General features: G+C 38.1%; 1 protein-coding gene and 1 pseudogene across 4 annotated transcripts in view; both read right to left on the bottom strand.

The window, feature by feature from the left end:
- TPCN1 (two pore segment channel 1) overlaps positions 1-19020 on the bottom strand; it is a 111126-nt gene that overhangs the window by 64575 nt on the left and 27531 nt on the right. The window lies entirely within an intron of this gene.
- LOC119519567 lies at positions 1619-2530 on the bottom strand (annotated as a pseudogene).

Raw genomic sequence — 19020 nt, 5'->3', positions numbered from 1 at the left:
TCTGTCCAAGTCCCTGCTTTCAATTCTTTTGGGTATATCCCTAGGAGTGGAAATGCTGGGTCATAATAGTAATTCCATGTTCCACTTTCTGAGGAACTGTGAAACCGTTTTCCACAGAGGCTGCATATTTTACACTGCCACCAGCAATTTAAGAGGGCTCCTGTTTCTCCACATCCTCACTACCACTTTTTATTTCTCTATTTTTTAAACAGCCATTCTAGTAGGTGTGAAGTGGTATCTCATTGTGGTATTGATTTGCATTTCCCTGATGGCTAATGATGGTGAACATCTTTTCGTGCGCTCTCTGGCCATTTATATCTCTTCTTTGAAGAGAAGTGTATCCAAGTCTTCTTGCTCATTTTTTAACTGGGTTGTCTTTTTGTTAAGTTGAAGGATTTCTTTACATATTCTGGATATTAAACCATTATCAGAAATATGGTTTCCAAGTGTTTTCTCCCATTCTGTTGGTTGTTTTTTTTTTACCTTTTTGATGATGCCAATGCAGAATACTCTCTAGTTTTCATGAATCCAAGGTTTTTTGTTTTTTGTTTGTTTGGTTTTGTTTGCTTGTGCTTCTGTTATAAAACCTAAAAATCCATTGCCTACTACAAGGTCCTGAAGATATTATCTTAAGTTTTATTGTAACAAAGCTATGGTATTAGCTCTTTTAGTCATGTCATTAATCCATTTTGAATTAATTTTTGTATATGGTGAGAGGTAGGGATCCACCTTTATTGTTTTGCATATGGACATCCAGTTGTCCGAGCACCATATGTTGAAGAGACTATTGTGTCCCCTTTGAATGTGGAAGAGAATATTCTTTCCACCTGAATGGTCTTGACACCCTTGTCAAAAATCAACTGGCCATTTGTGTGTAGATTTATTCTATTCCATTGGTCTACATGCCTATCCTTACGCCAGTACCACACTGTTTTAATAACTGCAGGTTCGCAGTAAGGTTTGTTTTTTGTTGTTGTTGTTGTTGTTATATTTCTGTTATAATAGAGCAATTCAAAAATGCACAGATATCCAGAGAAAGAGGTAAAGGCATATGAGGCATTGAGAATATGGCTATGCTTTAACTTGGGCTTAAGTTTCTAACTGTAACAGACACTACACTTGTAAACAACATCCATTACCTCTGCAAACATATCAAGTATCTACTCCATAAACTCACCGTGTTATATCCTGATTTTTTTTTTCATAACAAAAGGGGCATATCTGTAATTCACATTCAGAGGCATGTTCCTGAAGACTAAAAAGGTACAAAATATTGCCTGTCAATTTACTTCTCAAACGATTTTTTAAAAACAGCATAATTTACTCTTTAAAGCAATTTTATGGACATGGGGAGTCTAGTTAATTTCATAGTAAGGTTGTTGAATATGACACAAAGAGAATACAGGTATTTTCCAGAACAATTTGATAGATATCAGCAGTAAAGTATAAGGTCACAACTTTTAAAAATCTGTGAGGAAAAAAAAAGTGATATAAATTTAAGCTTCTCTTTAGACGTTTTAAAATTCCTATAAAACTTTTTGTCCCAGGATCATTTAACTATGGTACACAAAAGATACTGAATATATTGCCTGGTGTCAAGGTGGGGAAACCTTCTCTTTCATATAATAAGATCATCTTCTTATCCATCCTGATCCAAGTCCTGCTAGTCTGAGGGCAGCTTCCTCTTGAGAGGCTGAAAACTGTACTGGAGGGCATCGTCTTCATCTATTGGTTGGTATTCTCATTCAATCTCAGTTAGAAAGCCACTTCCAGAGCCAGAGCCAGAGCCTGATCTAAAACAGTCCTCAGAAAGAGGGAAGACAACGTGCGTGTTCTGGAACCTCGTCAATGAAAAGGGTCAGTCCTTGGAGGGAGGATCCCGTCAGATTCACCAGGAGGTAGGTGGGACATTGGTCCCTTCTCAACACTCAACACAGTTTGCAGAATTACTGTTTGGTTGCTCTCTGCATGGGATAACCCTGAACTGAAGATTTCTAAAACAGGATGAGGGAGAAAGCCAGGACAAGCCAACTGCACAGGAGGAACCCCTGCATCGTGACCAGCCCAGCATGCTAGGGTCCCAGCTGCTGCATACCAACCTCACGATTAGGAAATGTAGCAGGGTGCTCGCTGTCCCTTTTAGGAAAGGTTCCAAAACCTCAAACCCTGCCTGGAACACACATCACAATTTCTTCCCTCTGGCTCTTATCCCTAGCCCTGCTCGTGCTGCCAAGGACCACAGGTGAAAGGGTCTTGGCTTGCTCGTGACACTGCCCCACCAGAGGGTGAGGCTGGGTTCCTTAACACCTAGTCCATAGTAAGTTTTCAAACTGGGAAATGTGAGTTCTCCACCTTTGTTCTTTTTCCAGACTGTTTTGGGTATTCAGGGCCCCTTGTAATTCTTTACGAATTTTAGGATCAGCTTTTCTATTTCTGCAAAATTGGATGCTGGAATTTTGATAGAGATTGCAATGAATTTACAGATCACTTCAGGCAGTACTGATGTCTTAAAAGTCAAGTCTTCCAATTCATGAAGGCTTTCCATTTATTTAGGTCTTCTTTAATTTCTTTCAGCAATGTTTTATAGTTTTCAGTGTACATGTCTTTCATCTCAGTTAAATTTATTCCTGGGTAGTTTATTCTTTTAGATACTATTGTAAATGGAATTATTCTCTTGATTTCCTTTCCAAATTGTTCATTACAGGTGTACAGAAACCCAACTGACTTCAGCATGTTTATATTATATCCTATAGCTTTAATTCATTTTTAGTTCTAATAGCTTTCTTGTGGATTCTTTGGGATTTTCTACATGTAGGATTATGTCATCTGTGAGTATAATAAATTTGCTCCTTCCTTTCCAAATGCATGCCTTTGCTTTCTCTTGCCTAACTGCTCTGGCTAGAGCTTCCAATACAATGTTGAATACAGTGGAGACAGTAGGAATCCTTGTCTTCTTCCTGTCCCCCCCCTTCATTCTATTAATGTCATGTATTACATTAATTGCTTTTCTCATGCATGTGGAACTATTCTTGTATTCCTGGAATAAATCCCTCTTGCTCATTGTGAATAATCCTTTTACCATACTGTCAGAATTGTATTTGCCTGTATTTTTTTTTTTTGGGGGGGGGGGGTACTTTTGCATCTATACTCATAAGGAATATTGGTCTCTAATTTTCTTTTCTTATGCTGTCTTTATCTGGCTTTGGTATCGAGCTAATGCTGGCTTCATAGAATGAGTTAGGAAGCAATCTTTCCTATTTTTTTCAAAGAGTTCGAGGAGAACTAGGTGTTGAATCTTCTTTAAACGTTTTGCAGAATTCAACAGTGAAACCATCCAGTCCTAGGCTTTTCTTTTTGGGAGGTTTTTAATTACTGATTCAATCTCTTTACTAGTGATACGTCTGTTGAGATTTTCTATTTCTTCTTGTGACAGATTAGGTAATTTGTATGTTTCTAAGAATTTGTCCATTTCATCTAGGTTTTTTATTTGCTAACATGTAATTGTTCATAGTACCCTCCTTTTATCCTTACTGTTTCTGTAAGGTCATTGGTAATGTAAGCATTTCATTCCTGATTTTAGTTATGTGTCCTCTCCATTTCTTTTCAGTCTGGCTAAAGTTTGTCAATTTTATTGATCTTTAAAAAAAAATTAACTAGATTTTGTTGGTTCTATTGTTTTTCTATTCTCTATCTCATTTATCTCTGTTCTAATCATTATTGTTTCCTTCCTTCCACGAACTTTGGGTTTAATTTCCTCTTCTTATTCTAGTTTCTTTAGGAGTAAACTATGTTATTGATTTGTGACCTTTCTTCTTTATTACTGTAGGCATTTAAGGCTATAAATTTCCCTCTGAACATTGCTTTCACTGTATCCACCATAAGTTTTGGTATACTCAGTTTTTATTTTCATTCATCTCCTAATTTGCCTTGTGACTTCTTCTTTAACTGAATGCTTGTTTAATAGTGTTAAGTTCCATATATTTTTAACTTTTCCATTTTTCCTTGTTATTGATTTCTATCTTTATTTCATTGTATTCTAAGAAAATATTTCATATGATTTCAATATTTTAAAATTTACTAATATTTAATTTGTGGCCTAATATATGATCTATCATGAACAATGTTCCATGTGCACTTGAGAAGAATTGTGAATTTAGCTGTTGTTGGGTGGAGTGTTCTGTACACTTCCATTAGGTCTAATTGGTTAGTAGTGTTCCTCCAGTCCCTATTTTCCTTATATTTAGATGTTATATCAATTACTGAAAATGGTGTATTGAAGTTTCCAACTATTATTATAAAACCATCAATTTCTCCCCTCACATCAATTTTTACTTCACATATTTTACAGCTGTTGTGATACAAATGTCTATAACTGTTACATCTTTCTGAATTGAATCTTATCAATATATATTACCTTTGTCTCTTTTAATCTTTTTTTGACTTGAAATCTATTTTATCTAACAATAACATAGCCACTCTGGCTAGTTTTTAATTACTGTTTGCATGGATTATCTTTTCCTACCCATTTATTTTCAACCTTGTTGCATCTCTGTACCCTTAAGATATATAACATAGATAGCACATAGCATATAGATGGATTATAGTTTTTCACCCAATATACCAGTCTTTTAATAGGGGAGTTTAATCCACTGACATTAAAGGTAATAACTGAGAAAAGATATACTTCAGCCATTCAGCCGTTTTCTATATGTCTTATCTGATTTCGGCTCCTCAATTACTCCTTTACTGACTTTTTAATTTTGCATTTAGTTGCTTTTTTCAGTGCCCCATTTTGATCCCCTCCTTCATTCCTTTTCTCTATACTTTTTAGTTATTTTCTTAGTTGTTACCTTTGTAACTACAATGAACACCTTAAACTAGTAACAGCTTAGTTCAACTAGTACCAACCTAGTTTCAGTAGTATATAAACTCTACTCCTACATATATCCACCCGTCCCCCTTTATATTGTTATTGCCTCACTTTATGTCTTTATATATTGTTTGCCCATTACTGTAGATTCAAAATGTTATTTTGGAAACCTGCTTGGGTGGTGAGGCCCGAGGGAGGGGGGATCCAAGATGACAGATTAGGAGGGACAGAGCACAATTTTCCTGCATGGAAAAACACTAGATAAAAAGACAGAAAGTGCTCCAGAATAACGGGTCCAGGGTTCCACCGGCTGGGCAGGGACTTCTACACCCATAGTGACTGTGTAACTGGAGAAACTAAGAGACTGTGCTCAGAGACATGTGAGTGTTTGTTTGGTCTGGAAAACTGCCAGGGAAACAGCACCCAAAGTGGCAGTCTAGTGCGGTGGGGAAAAACCAAGAGACGGTACTCGGAGATGGGTTACAGTAAGACCCCGAAACCTGCTAGAGAAATGGCAGCCGGAGTCGTAGTCTACCACAGTGGGGAGAAACCAACACTGTGTTTGGAGGCGGGTCAGTGGAAGACCCGAAAAGCTGCCGGGGAACCAGCAGCTGGGGCCACAGTCGAACACAGTGGGAAGTACCTTCCACATCCCGGGCACCCACCTCAGTATGTGGTGTGGGTGACAACCCTTCACACATCCGCAGCTAAGAGCCCCCATGCAAGAGACAGGCCACTGCAGCAAGTGGATGATCATGGAAATGGCTGATTTCCATGCCCCAAGCAGCCACCTTTGCAGCTGGCTGGGAGACACCCGTACCCAGCTCTGCAGCCAAGAGCTTCCCTGAGGGAATTTGGGATTCGGCTGACTTCTGATGGCGCACACTCCTCCTCTGCAGAAGCCCGGGGTGTGCACAGCCAAGAGGCAGGGGTGCTACACACAAGTGCCAGCAGCCCTACCCCAATACCAGGGACTTGTGGGCGCATGGCAGAGAGGGACTGTGGGGAAATCTGAGCTGAAGGGTTAGACGCGTGCTGTAGTCCAAGGGTATTCCAGCCACAGCCCCAGGAATGGTTGGGAGTACTTGGTCTTAGAGCGGTCTCCCTGCCAATCTGCACAGGGCACACACCCCAACTGCAGAATGGCGGCCCCAACTGAACACGGAAATTTGGTGCACTGATTGGACGCCCACAAGGTTTGGACCCCCACTTGCCGTTAGAGGAAGTTGGGGAAAACTGGCTTGAAGGTAATAAGTGACTTGGGGATGCCATCTGCTGGCAGGTCAGGGAAACCAAGCTGTAGCACTGACAAATTATAGATAATTGTTCAGATAAGCCTGCATATCCTAAAAGAACCCTATCAAGACAAGCAAATGCCAAGAGGCCAAAAACAGTAGAAAATTTTAAAGCACATTAAGAAACCAGACGATACAGATATCCAAAACCCAAACAAACAAATCAAAAAATCAGAAGAGAGACAATACTTGGAGCGGTCAAAGAAGTAATCACAAACAACAAGATCATGGGACAGCATATAAAGGACATGAAGAAGATCCTAGAAGAGCATAAAGAAGATTTTGCAAGAGTAAATAAAAAATTGACAATTTTACGGAAAAGAAACTGTTAATCAAATTAAAAAGATTCTGGATACACACAGTACTAGATTAGAGGAAGCTGAGGAAAGAACTGGAATAGTACAGGCTTGACAGTGAAAGCACAAAAGAAAGAGCGGAGAAAAAAATAGAAAAATTTGAAATGGATCTCAGGGATATGATGAACAACATGAAGCACACAAATATAACAATCGTTGGTGTTCCAGAAGGGGAAAAGAAGGGTAAAGGTCTAGGAAGAGTATTCAAAGACATTGTTCGGGAAAACTTCCCAATCTTTCTAAAGGACATAAATACCCAAATCGTAGACGCTCAACGAACTCCAAACAGAATAAATCCAAATATACCCATTCTGAGACATATTCTAATCAGATTGTCAAATGCTGAAGAGAAGAGGCAAGTTCCGAAAGCTGCAAGAGAGAAGCACTTCACCACATACAAGGGAAACAACATAAGACTAAGTAGTGACTACTCAGTGGCCACCATGGAGGCAAGAAGGCAGTGGTATGACATATTTAAAATTCTGAAAGATGAGAACTGCCAACCAAGAATTCTTTATCCAGCAAAGCTCTCCTTCAAATTTGAGGCAGAGCTTAAAATCTTCATAAACAAACAAATGCTGAATTTGCTAACAAGAGACCTACCCTACAAGATATACTAAAGAGAGCCTTATCGGCAGAGAAAAAAAAAAAGGAGAGAGAGGTATAGAGAAGGGCTTGGAATGAAAGAGATTTAGTAAGGGTACATTAAAGGAAATACAGAGAGAGGGAAAAAATATATCTGACAAATAAAAACCAAAGGATATGATGGCTGATTCAAGAAACACCTTCACAGTAGTTACACTGAATATGAATGGATTAAACTCCCCAATTAAAAAAACTATAGATTCACAGAATGGATTAAAAAATATGAACCATCAATATATTGCTTACAAGAGACTCATCTTAGACCAAGAGACACAAAGAAATTGAAAGTGAAGGGATGGAAAAAAATATTCCACGCAAGCTACAGCCAAAAGAAAGCAGGAGTAGCAATATTAACCTCAGATAAAATAGACTATAAATGCAAGCATGTTATAAGAGACAAAGAAGGTCACTATATACTAAAAAAGGGACCATTCAACAAGAAGAAATAACAATCATAAATGTCTATGCACCCAATCAGGTACCTCAAAGTACATGAGTTTACAAACTCTGGCAAAACTGAAGGAAGCAATAGATGTGTCCACAATAATTGTGGGAGACTTCAATATATCACTCTCTCCTATAGACAGATCAACCAGACAGAGGACCAATAAGGAAACTGAAAACCTAAACAAACTGATAAATGAATTTGAATTAACAGACACATACAGAACATCACAGCCCCAATCACCAGGATATACCTTCTTCTCTAGTGCTCATGGAACCTTCTCCAGAACAGATCATATGCTGGGCCATAAAACCAGCCTCAATAAATTTTAAAAGATTGCAATCATTTAAAGCACATTCTCTGATCAAAATGGAATACAATTAGAAGTCAATAACCATCAGAGATTTAGGACACTCCCAAATATTTGGAGGTTAAACAACACACTCTGAAACAATCAGTGGGTTAAAGAAGAAATAGCAAGAGAAATTGCTAAATACAGAGAGACGAATGAAAACAAGAGCACAATATATCAAAACTTATGGGGTGCAGCGAAGGCAGTATTAAGAAGGAAATTTATAGCTCTAAATGAATACATTAAAAAGGAAGAAAGAGCTAAAATCAAAGAATAGAACAACTGAAGAAGCTAGAAAATGAACACCAAACTAATCCTAAACCAAGTAGAATAAAAGAAATAACGAGGATTAAAGCAGAAATGACATAGAGAACAAAAAAAAAAACAATAGAATAAAACCAAAAGTTGGTTCTTTGAGAAGATCAGCAAGATTGACAAGCCCCTAGCTAGACTGACAAAATCAAAAAGAGAGAAGACCGAAATAAACAAAATAATAAAGAGAGGAGACTACTGTGAATCCCGAAGAAATTTTAAAAACCATAAAAAGATAACTATGAACAACTGTATGCCAAATTAGATAATTTAGAGGAAACAGACAATTTCTTGGAAACACATGAACAATGTAGACTGTCCAGAGAAGAAATAAAAGACCTCAACAAACCAATCACAAGCAAAGAGATCCAGCCAATCATCAAAAAGCTTCCCACAAATAAATGTCCCGGTCCAGAATGGCTCCACAAGGGAATTCTACGAAACTTTCCAAAAAGAACCAACACCAATCTTACTTAAACTCTTTCAAAACACTGAAGAAAAGGGAGCATTACATAACTCATTTTATGAGGCTAACATCACTCTAATACCAAAACCAGGTAAAAATGCTATAAGAAAGGAAAACTACAGACCAATCTCCCTCATAGATACAAAAATTCTCAACACAATACATACAAATCAAATTTAAAGGCACATTTAAAAAATCATACACCATGACCAAGTGGGGTTCATTCCAGGCATGCAAGGATGGTTCAACATAAGAAAAATCAATGTAATACATGCAACACATTAACAAATCAAAAAGAAAAATGATCATCTCAACAGATGCTGAAAAAGCATTCAACAAAATCCAGCATCCATTTTTGATAAAAAGACTTCAAAGGGTAGGAACTGAAGGAAACTTCCTCAATATGATACAGGGCATATACGAAAAACCCACAGCCAGCATAGTACTCAATGGCGAAAGACTGAAAGCCTTCCCTCTAAGATCAGGAATGAGACAAGGATGCCCACTGTCACCACTGTTATTCAACCTTGTGCTAGAAGTGCTAGCCAGAGCAAGCCGGCAAGACAAGGAAATAAAAGGCATTCAAATTGGAAAGGAAGCAGTAAAGCTGTTATTATATGCAGATATGATTTTTTTTTTTAGTTTACCAGAGTAATTCCACTCTTTAATTTTATTTTATTTTGAAATAAATTCAAAGTTATAGGAACAGTTGCAAAAACTATACTAACCCCATACACAGAACTCCAGCATACCCTGACCCCCCTCCCGATACCCCAATTCACCAACTTTAACATGCTGTCACACCAGTATTTCTTCCCCTCCCTCCCTATCTATCATCCATCATCTATTGCTCGTCTTCTGAACGTATGAGAGCTAGCTGCACCCATCATTGAACAAACACTATAATTCACATACACAATTCCCATGAAGAAGAACATTCTTTTATGCAATCCCATTAAATGCAGCTAAGAAGTACTAGAGATTCAACATTGATACAAAGCATACAGTCTATATTTCCTTTTTTTTTTTTTTTTTTTTCTCCCTATGTCTCAACTGTGTCCCTTTGAGCCTCCTGTCCCCCATCCTCAGATCCTATCCAGGGTCATCCTTGGCATTCAACTGTCATCTATTTAGACTGTCTTTTTTTTTTTTTTTTCTCAATTGTGGAAACATATATACAGCCTAAATCTTCCCATTCTACCCCCTCCTTAACCTTCCATTAGTGGGATTAATCACATTTAGAATGTTGTAATGCTAAGATGATATGATCTTATATCTGGAAAACCCTGAGAAACTGACAACACAGCAACTTCAGCTAATAAATTTAGCAAAGTAGTGGGATACAAGATTAATGCACATAAGTCAGTAATGTTCCTATACATTAGAAATGACCTAACTGAAGAGACACTCAAGAAAGACTCCATTCTAAATAGCAACTAAAAAAATCAAGTACCTAGGAATAAACTTAACTAAGGATGTAAAAGACCTATACAATGAAAACTACATAACTAAAACAAATAAAAGGGGACCTAAAAAGATGGGAAAATACTCCTTGTTCATTGATAGGAACAGATTTGGTAAAGCTAGTTATCAAATTTATTTGGAAGGCAAAGATGCCTCGAATTGCTAAAAACATTCTAAAAAAGAAAAACCAAGCAGGAGGACTTACACTCACTGACTTTCAAGATTATAAAGCCACAGTAGTCAAAACAGCATGGTACTGGAACAAAGATATACACATTGATCAATGGAATTGAATTGAGAATTCAGAGACAGACCCCCAGATCTAGGGTCAACTAATCTTTGATAAGGCCCCCAAAACCACTGAACTGGGATATAACAGTCTATTCAACAAATGGGGCTGGGAGAGCTGGATATCCATATCCAAAAGAAGGAAAGAGGAACCCTGCCTCACACCATACACAAAAATTAACTCAAAATGGATTAAAGACCTCAACATAAAAGACAGTACCATAAAACTCTGAGAAGATAACGTAGGGAAACATCTTCAAGATCATGTATTAGGAGGTCACTTCTTAGACCTTACACACAAAGCACAAGCAACAAAAGAAAAAAAAAAACAGATAAATGGGAACTCCTCAAACTTAAAAGCTTCTGAATCTCAAAGGAATTTCTCAAAAAGGTGAAGAAGCAACCAACTCAATGGAAAAAAATATCTGGAAACCATGTATCTGACAAAAGACTGGTATCTTGAATATATGAAGAAATCTACAACTCAATGAGAATAGTAGAAAAACCCAATTATAAAATGGGCAAAAGACATGAAAAGACATTTCTCTGAAGAGGAAATACAAATGGCTAAAAAACACATGAAAAAATCTTCACCTTTACTAGGTCTTAGGGAGATGCAAATTAAGACCACACTGAGATATCATCTCACACCAATTAGAATGGCTGCCATTAATCAAACAGGAAACTGCAAATGCTGTAAAGGATGTGGAGAAATTGCAATTCTTCTTCATTATTGGTTGGATTGTATAATGGTAGAGCCATTCTGGAAGACAGTCTGGTGGTTCCTGAGAAAACTAGGTATCAAGTTACCTTTTGATCCAGCAATTTCACTTCTCAGTATATACCCAGAAGATCTGAAAGCAGTGACACTAACCAATATTTGCACACCAATGTTCATAGCAGCATTAATCACAATTGCCAAGAAATGGAAACAATCTAAGTGCCCTTCAACAGACTGAGTGGAGAAACATATTTGGTTTATACGCACAATGGACTACTACACAACAGTAAGAAGGAATGAGGTTGTGAAATATATAACATGGATGAACCTTGAAGACATTAATGCTGAGTGAAATAAGCCAGACATAAAAGGAGAGATATTGTATGTTACCACTAATGTGAACTCTGTGAAAAATGTATTATAAATATTTTATATTATAGAATATAGGGAACCTAGCAATAGACAGCAACTAGTTAAGGGGGAACAATAATCTAGTAAGAACAGATAAGCTATGGAGGGTAATCTTAAAGTTATGGGAATGCTCAGAAACAACTATGGTTAATTTTTTGGGTGGTATGGCAGGAACACGTTGGAAGCAATGTAGTTATTTTAGGTTATTTGTTTTTCTTATTCCTTTGTTTTGTTATGGTTTGTTAGTTTACTTGGGGTATGGTAGAAGCATGTTGGAAGCAGTGTAGTTATTTTAAGTTGTTTTTCTTATTCCTTTGTTTTGCTTGAATTTTTTTTTTTTTTTCGGTTGTTGGTGTTTTTTGTTGCTGTTGGTTTTTTTTTGCTTTTCAATAAACAAAGTTGACAAAAAATGTTTTCAACCTTTGCCGGTTAAGTTTTTGTGAGGGTCAGTTACAAACCAAAATTACAATATAGGATTTTATATTTACCTACGTAATTACCTTATGGATTTCCATTTCTTCTTGTGGCTTTGAATTATTGTCTAGTATCCTTTTATTTCAGCCTCGAAACTTCCATTAGCATTTCCCATAAAGTAGGTCTTCTGGAAATGAACCCTTTCAGCTTTTGTTTATCTGTAAATATCTTAATTTCTCCTTCAGTTTTGAAAAGAATATCTGCAGGATATAAAACTCTTGCATGACAGTTTTTGTTTTCTTTTAAAGACTTTAAAATCTGTTACAGTTTGCTGATACTGCCGTTTAGAAAACACCAGAAATGGATTTGCTTTTATAAAGGTTTATTTGGTTACAAAGTTACAGTCTGAGGGCCATAAGGTGTCCAAGGTAAGGCATCAACAATTGGGTACCTTCAACTGAAGAATGGCCACTGGTGTCTGGAAAACCTCTGTTAGCTTGGAAGGTACATGGCTGGCGTCCGCTTGCTCCCAGGTAGCATTTCAAAATGGCGTTCTCCAAGATGTTGCTGTTGGGGCGTTTTGTCCTCTCTTAGCTGCAGCTGCTCTTCAAAATGTCACTCTCAGTTGCTCTGAGGTCCTTCTGTTACTGAATTCTTTTATACAACTATAGTGATACAATTAACACCTACCCTGAATGGGTGAGGTAACACCTCCGTGGAAATTACCCAATCAAACTTTTCACTCGCAGTTGACTGAGTCACATTCCATAGAAACACTCAAAGAATTTCAATCTAATCAACACTAATAAATTTGCCCCCACAAGACTGCATCAAAGAACATGGCATTTTGGGGGACATAATACATCCAAACCGGCACAAATACATTATCTCACTGTCTTCTGGCCTCCTTGATTTCTAATAAGAAATGTGCTATTGTTCTTATTGGGGACCCTTTATGAATGACAAGTCGCTGCTTTCTTGCTGTTTTCAAAATCCTATCTTTGTATTCTGACAATTTCACTATAATGTGTCTTTGTGTACATCTCTCAGTCTGTTCTGCTTTGAGTTCATTTAGCTTCCTGGATACGTGTTCATTTGGGAAGTTCTGGCCATTATTTCTTCAAATACCTTTTCTGCCCTCCCTGCTCCTCTTGTCCTTCTGGGACTGCAATGATGTATAGGTTGGTACTCTTCATCATGTCGCACAGATCCTTCAGGCTCTGTTCATTTTTATTATTTTTCCTTTCTCTTCCTCATAACAGATCATTTCAACTGCCTTGTCTGGTCACTGATCTTTTCACTGATCCTTTCACTGACCAGTTCATTGATCTTTTTTTCAACTTTGCTGTTGAGTCCATCCAATGAGTTTTTCATTTCAATTACTGTACTCTGTAGTTCCAACATTTGTTTGGTTCCTTTTTATAATTACCTTATCTTTATTTTGTTCAGATAGCATTTTCCTAATTTCCTTTAGTTTTTGTTTATGGATTCCTTTAATTCATTAAACATTTCAAGACAGGTGATTTTGAGTCTTTGACTAATAGTTCCAAAGTATGATTTCTGGCTACTTTTTTTTCCTGTAAATTGGCCATACTTTCCTATTTCTTTGTATGTGTTGTAATCTTTTGTTCAAAACTCAAAATTATGAGTATTATGTTTTCATAATTGCAGATATCTAGACTTCCCATTCCTCTAGGATTTCTAGCGTATTGCTGTTGTTGTTGAGGACTAGGAGCCATCAGTCTGCAATTTTTTCCAAACTGTTTTTATTCCCAAACAGGGAATGGCAACAGAAAAGAAAAAGAATTTGGTACTGCCTCTTTCAAGACTCTTCTGCCACTTCTGCCTGAAGGGGATTAGAATGATGGCTGCCCTCAGAGCTGCCCCCCAGTGAACAGAAGTAGCTGATGAAAAAAGCAGTGAACAGTGATCAGATCATACAGCGCTGGATTTTGGAGGAAGAGGTCCTTATAGCCCACCCTGGCACCAGCAAGCTACACCAGGAGCCCGGCCTGCAATTTCCACTGCTACCTGCCATGCTGTTGAGGGATGGAGGGGTGGCAGCCACCGCACAGAGGATGAAACTCACCAATATTTACCACAATTTACAAGCTTCTTCCTCCAAATCTTCCCTGCATGCTGCACAGTGTTCTAATTGACTCACAAGTTTCAAAATAACTGATTCAGTCAGCTCCTGCCAGGTCAATAGTGGCTTTCATGGAGAGACTGATTCTTGGTGCTTCTTACTCTGCCATCCTGCCACAATCCTCTCCTACACTGAGTTTTGAACATTAAACCAACCTTGCATTCTTGGGATAAACCCCACTGGGTCAAGAGGTATTATCCGTTTTATAGACTATTGAATGTGATTTGCTAAAATTTTGTTTAAATTTGTACATCAAGAGGAAAAAACGTTGGCTTGAGATTTTTCTTTCTTTGTAATGTCCATTGCTTTTGGCATCGAGGCAATGTTGGGTTAGAATAACTTAGGAAATATTCCCTCCACTTCAATTTTTCAGAAAAAGTTGTGTCAAATTGGTGTTATTTCTTCCTTTAAATGTTTAGTGGAATTCATCAGTAAAGCCACCTGGGCCTGGAGTTTTCTTTGTGGAAAGGTTTTCAAGACAAATTCAATCACTTTAACATATATAGGGCCATTCAGGAAATCTATTTCTTCTTGAAAAAGTTTTGGTAGTTTGTGGCTTTCAAGGAAATTGTCCATTTCATCTAAGGTATCAAATTTACTGGAATAAGGTTATTCATTTATTTCCCTTATTTTCCTTTTAAGAGCTGTAAAATCTATACTGATGTCACCACTTTCATTCCTGATATTGGAATTTTGTGTCTTCTCTCTTTTCTTCCAACCAATATGGCTAACAGCTTATCAATTTTATTGATTTTTCAATAAACCAGCTTTAGATGTTACTGATTTTTTTTTTTCCCTTTTTTCCATTTCATTGATTTCCACTCTGATCTTTATTGGTTATTTTCCTTTACTTACTTTGGGTTTAATTTGTTCATCTCTTTCTGGTTTTTTAAAGTGGGAGTTAAGACCATTGACTTGACACTTTCCTTCTTTTCTAACATGGACATTTAGAGCTATAAATTTCTCTTAACTACTGCTCTAGCAGCATTCCACAAATTTTACATGCTATGTTTTCATTTCATCAATTTCAAAATACTTCCTAACTTTCCTTTGATTCCTTCAAACCATGGCTTATTTAAAGGTGTGTTTTTTAGCTTCCAAATATTTGAAAGTCTTTCCAGTGATCTTTGTAATTGATTTCAAGTTTAATTCCATTATGGCCAGAAAATATATTGGTATGACTTGATTACACAACACTTTTATGATTTGAATCCAACTTTGTCAAGACATTTTATAACCCAGAATATTATCTATCTTGATATATGTTCCATCTGTACTTGAAAAGAATATGTAATCTGCTCGTCAATTATGTCAAGTTGGTTAATATTATGATTCAAATCTTCTATTATCCTTACTGCTTTTCTGTCTCCTTGTTCTATCAATTATTGAGAGAGTGGTATTAAAATCTCTCACTATAATTGTGGACGTATTTCTCCCTGCAGTTCTATCCATTTTTGCACTATGTACTTCGATGCTCTTATTAGGTATATAAGCATCTAGAACTATTATTTCCTCTTGTTGAATTGACCCCTTCATCATTATAAAATGACTTTGTTAATTTTTTGCTCTGATATCTATTTTACTATTAATGTATCTGCCTGACCTCTCTTTCAATTAGTTCTTTTCTTTAGCAGTTAGTGAAACCTTTTCCATCCTTTAACTTTTAATCTGTGTCTTTATATTTAAACTATGTTTCTTGTAGGCAGCATATACTTGGTTTTTGTTTTATTCAGTCTGACAATCTCTGCCTTTTAATTGGAGTATTTCAATCATTCACATTTAATGTAATTGCTGATATGATTAGGTTTAAATATATCTTGGTCTTTATTTTCTATTTGTTCTTTGTTCTCTTTTTACTCTTACTGCCTTCTTTTGAATTAAATGAGTATTTTTATTATTCCATTTCATCTCTTTTGTTGGTTTATCATTACAACTCTTTATATTAGTGGTTGTTTAGGGTTTATAGTGTACATTTTTTATCACAGTCTTTCAAGTGATATGCCATTTCATGTCTAGCATAACAATCTTATAATATACTTCCCTTTTTCCTCTCCCAACCTTTGTGCTACTGTAGTCATACATTTTATTTTTACATCTCTTATAAACCCACATTACTCTGTTACTGTTTTAAATAATCTATTACTTTTCAACGAAATTCAAATACAAAAAAGTCATTTATTCATGCAGTTACCATTTCTGTATCCTTCATTCCTTTGCATAAATAATTCCATCTGGTATCACTTTCCTTCTGCCCAAAGGAGTTTAATATTTCTGTAGTATAGTCTGCTAGTGATAAATTCTTTCAGCTTTTATTATGTCTGAAGAAATCTTACTTTGCCTTCACTTTGAACGCTATTTTCACTGGGTAGAGTTGTAGATTGACAACATTTAAAAATGTTGCTCCACTGTATTCTTACTTGCATTGTTTCCGACGAGAAATCTTTGTTTCTCTATAGATAATGTTTTTCTTCCCCGTTTTAAAGATTTTCTGTTTATTACTGGCTTTGAGCAATTTGATTGATGTGCCTTGATGTAGTTTTCTGCATGTTTCTGACTTTGAAATTTACTGAGCTCCCATTTTTGTCTAGATAACTCCTGGGGTTCAAAGGAACCTTGAAAAGGCTTCATGTTTACATGTGGCATCAAGAGTGTACCTTCCTTTGACAGTAACAGTGCCATCTAAAACTTTTACAGCACATTAGAAGTTTACAGTGTGCTGTGCATTTATCCTGACAGCCACCAGGTAAGGTATTAGTATTCCCATTTGATGAATAAAGAAATCGGTTATTAGTGAAGTGTCATTCATGTGGGGATTCAGGGCAGAACTGTAAGCTGGCTACACATTCCCCATTAAGCCCAAGTCCTCCATGGCGGCTTTGGAGCAGGGAGGCCCCTCTTCTCCCAATGCCTACTCCTGATCATTCTGAGATCATTCTGAGCAGACGGGTCGCAGGTCTGTGGCCCTTCTGCCTGTAGTCCGTACCCTTTCTCTCCCCCACTGCCTCTCAGCTGATGTGTCACCCTATCTGACTCCCACCCCTATCCCTGGCTAAGTTGGGTGCCTCTTTTCTGTACTCCCAAACTCCCATGCAACCTCAAGAACTCAAAGTTTAATTCACTGTCTGTATCTCTCTCTCCCACTGAACTCCCGGTAGTGCTTTATGCCCCTCTGTGTCTCCAGAGCCTGGCACAGCAGCTGGAACACAGGATACTCAATACACATTTGCAGAATGAGTCTAACTAACTGGAAACTGGGAGTATACGTGAAAAGTATGCCTTCTGGAAATTCAGGGACTACCAGTTCACAAACCTACTCTGGATCGAGGTTCATCACCATTGCTAGGACATGTAAGTAGGAGAATCATGCTGGAAGGGACTGCACCCAAGCAGCAAGTAAGTGTAACACTACTTGCAGGCTCTGTGCTATGTGCTCCGTGCTGGTTAACTCATGCATTCGTCACAACAATCCCATGAGGTACATAATATTATAAACTCTACTGTACAGAGAGGTAAAGCCACTTGCCCAAGATCACACAGCTGAACCCAAGGACTAAGTCAGAATTTTATCCGAGACAGTCTGACTCCAGAGCATTCAGGTCTAATTACTACACTATTCTAAACCCACCCTATTCCACTCCCACCCTCACCCTCACCCAGAAAGAGGATTTGGGATGAGAACAGACAATAATTTTAAACTAATGGTAGCAAGTATTTGAGGCTTACAGTGTTCCAAGACCTATTCTGTGTCAGCCTGCATTTTCCGAAGGTGGTCACAGAACTATCTTTCATTGCACATGCTCTTCTAGAACCTGCCCACTTCACCATAAAGAAGTGGAGTGTGCATCTCCCCCCCTTGAGCCAGGTGGCCTTTCTACCTGCTCAACCAATAGAGTACACACAAGCAACACTTATGATTTCCAAGGCTAGGTCATAGAAATGCTTTCACCTTGTTCTTTAGGAACACTTGCTCTTGGAAGGCAGCCACCAATGTTATGAGGAAATCCACGCAGTTGGTAGAGAGACCCAAGGAGGAGAAATGAAGCCCCAGTCACAGCTCCAGCTGCACTCCCCACCAATAGTCCACATCAACTTAGCAGTGTGAGTGAACCATCTCAAAAACAGATCCTCCAAGTCAACTGTCCAAGCTCCTAGCAGCAGCCTACATGCCTCTCAAGAATTAGAAGCCAGAAAAGGGTGCCAGGATAGTGCTAAAATGACTTAAAATATAGCAGTGGTTCCAGCACTAAAATGGAATTACAAGCAGAAGATGGGACATCTGGACTGCAGTTAGCACTGGATAATTCCGGCCCTTCTCTACCCAATATCAACAGAGCAGCATTTCCCAACTCTGACGCTCATGTTTGAAACAACTAGGCCCCAGGCAGAGACAGAGAAGGTCAAACTGCCTTCCTCCATCCACTCACGTGGCCCGGGGAGGCACAAGCTCAAATGTGGCTGGTGAGTAGGCATAGCCACAGGCGGGCAGCTGGATGGGGCCATATCCTTGTGTGCTGTGCTCTGTCCTCCTCAACCTTCACACACCACAGCAGGAGCCAGAGCTGGCTGCACAGCAGAGTCCTAGGTAAAATAAATAACCAGCGACAGAGCGGGAGTGGGGGAGACGAGCTGGCCCAGATGGCAGCAGACATTAGTGCCACATTCTCATCCTGCAGTAAAAGCTAAGCGTCTGTGTGCAGCCCCCTGCCTGGTAGACACCCGTCAGAGACTTCCCACCCCTTCCTCCGATATGGGGTCACAGTGAATTGATCAGAGCTTCTTTCTGCCCAAGAGCTCTCTCAGCCCGTTCCTGGTGGGGTGAAGGCACGCGGCCCTCC

The sequence above is a fragment of the Choloepus didactylus genome, chromosome 23 (genome assembly GCF_015220235.1).
Source record: "Choloepus didactylus isolate mChoDid1 chromosome 23, mChoDid1.pri, whole genome shotgun sequence".
Classification (NCBI taxonomy): Eukaryota; Metazoa; Chordata; class Mammalia; order Pilosa; family Megalonychidae; genus Choloepus; species Choloepus didactylus.
The sequence above is the reverse complement of the archived record's forward strand: the minus strand, read 5'-3'. Positions and strand labels throughout refer to the sequence as shown.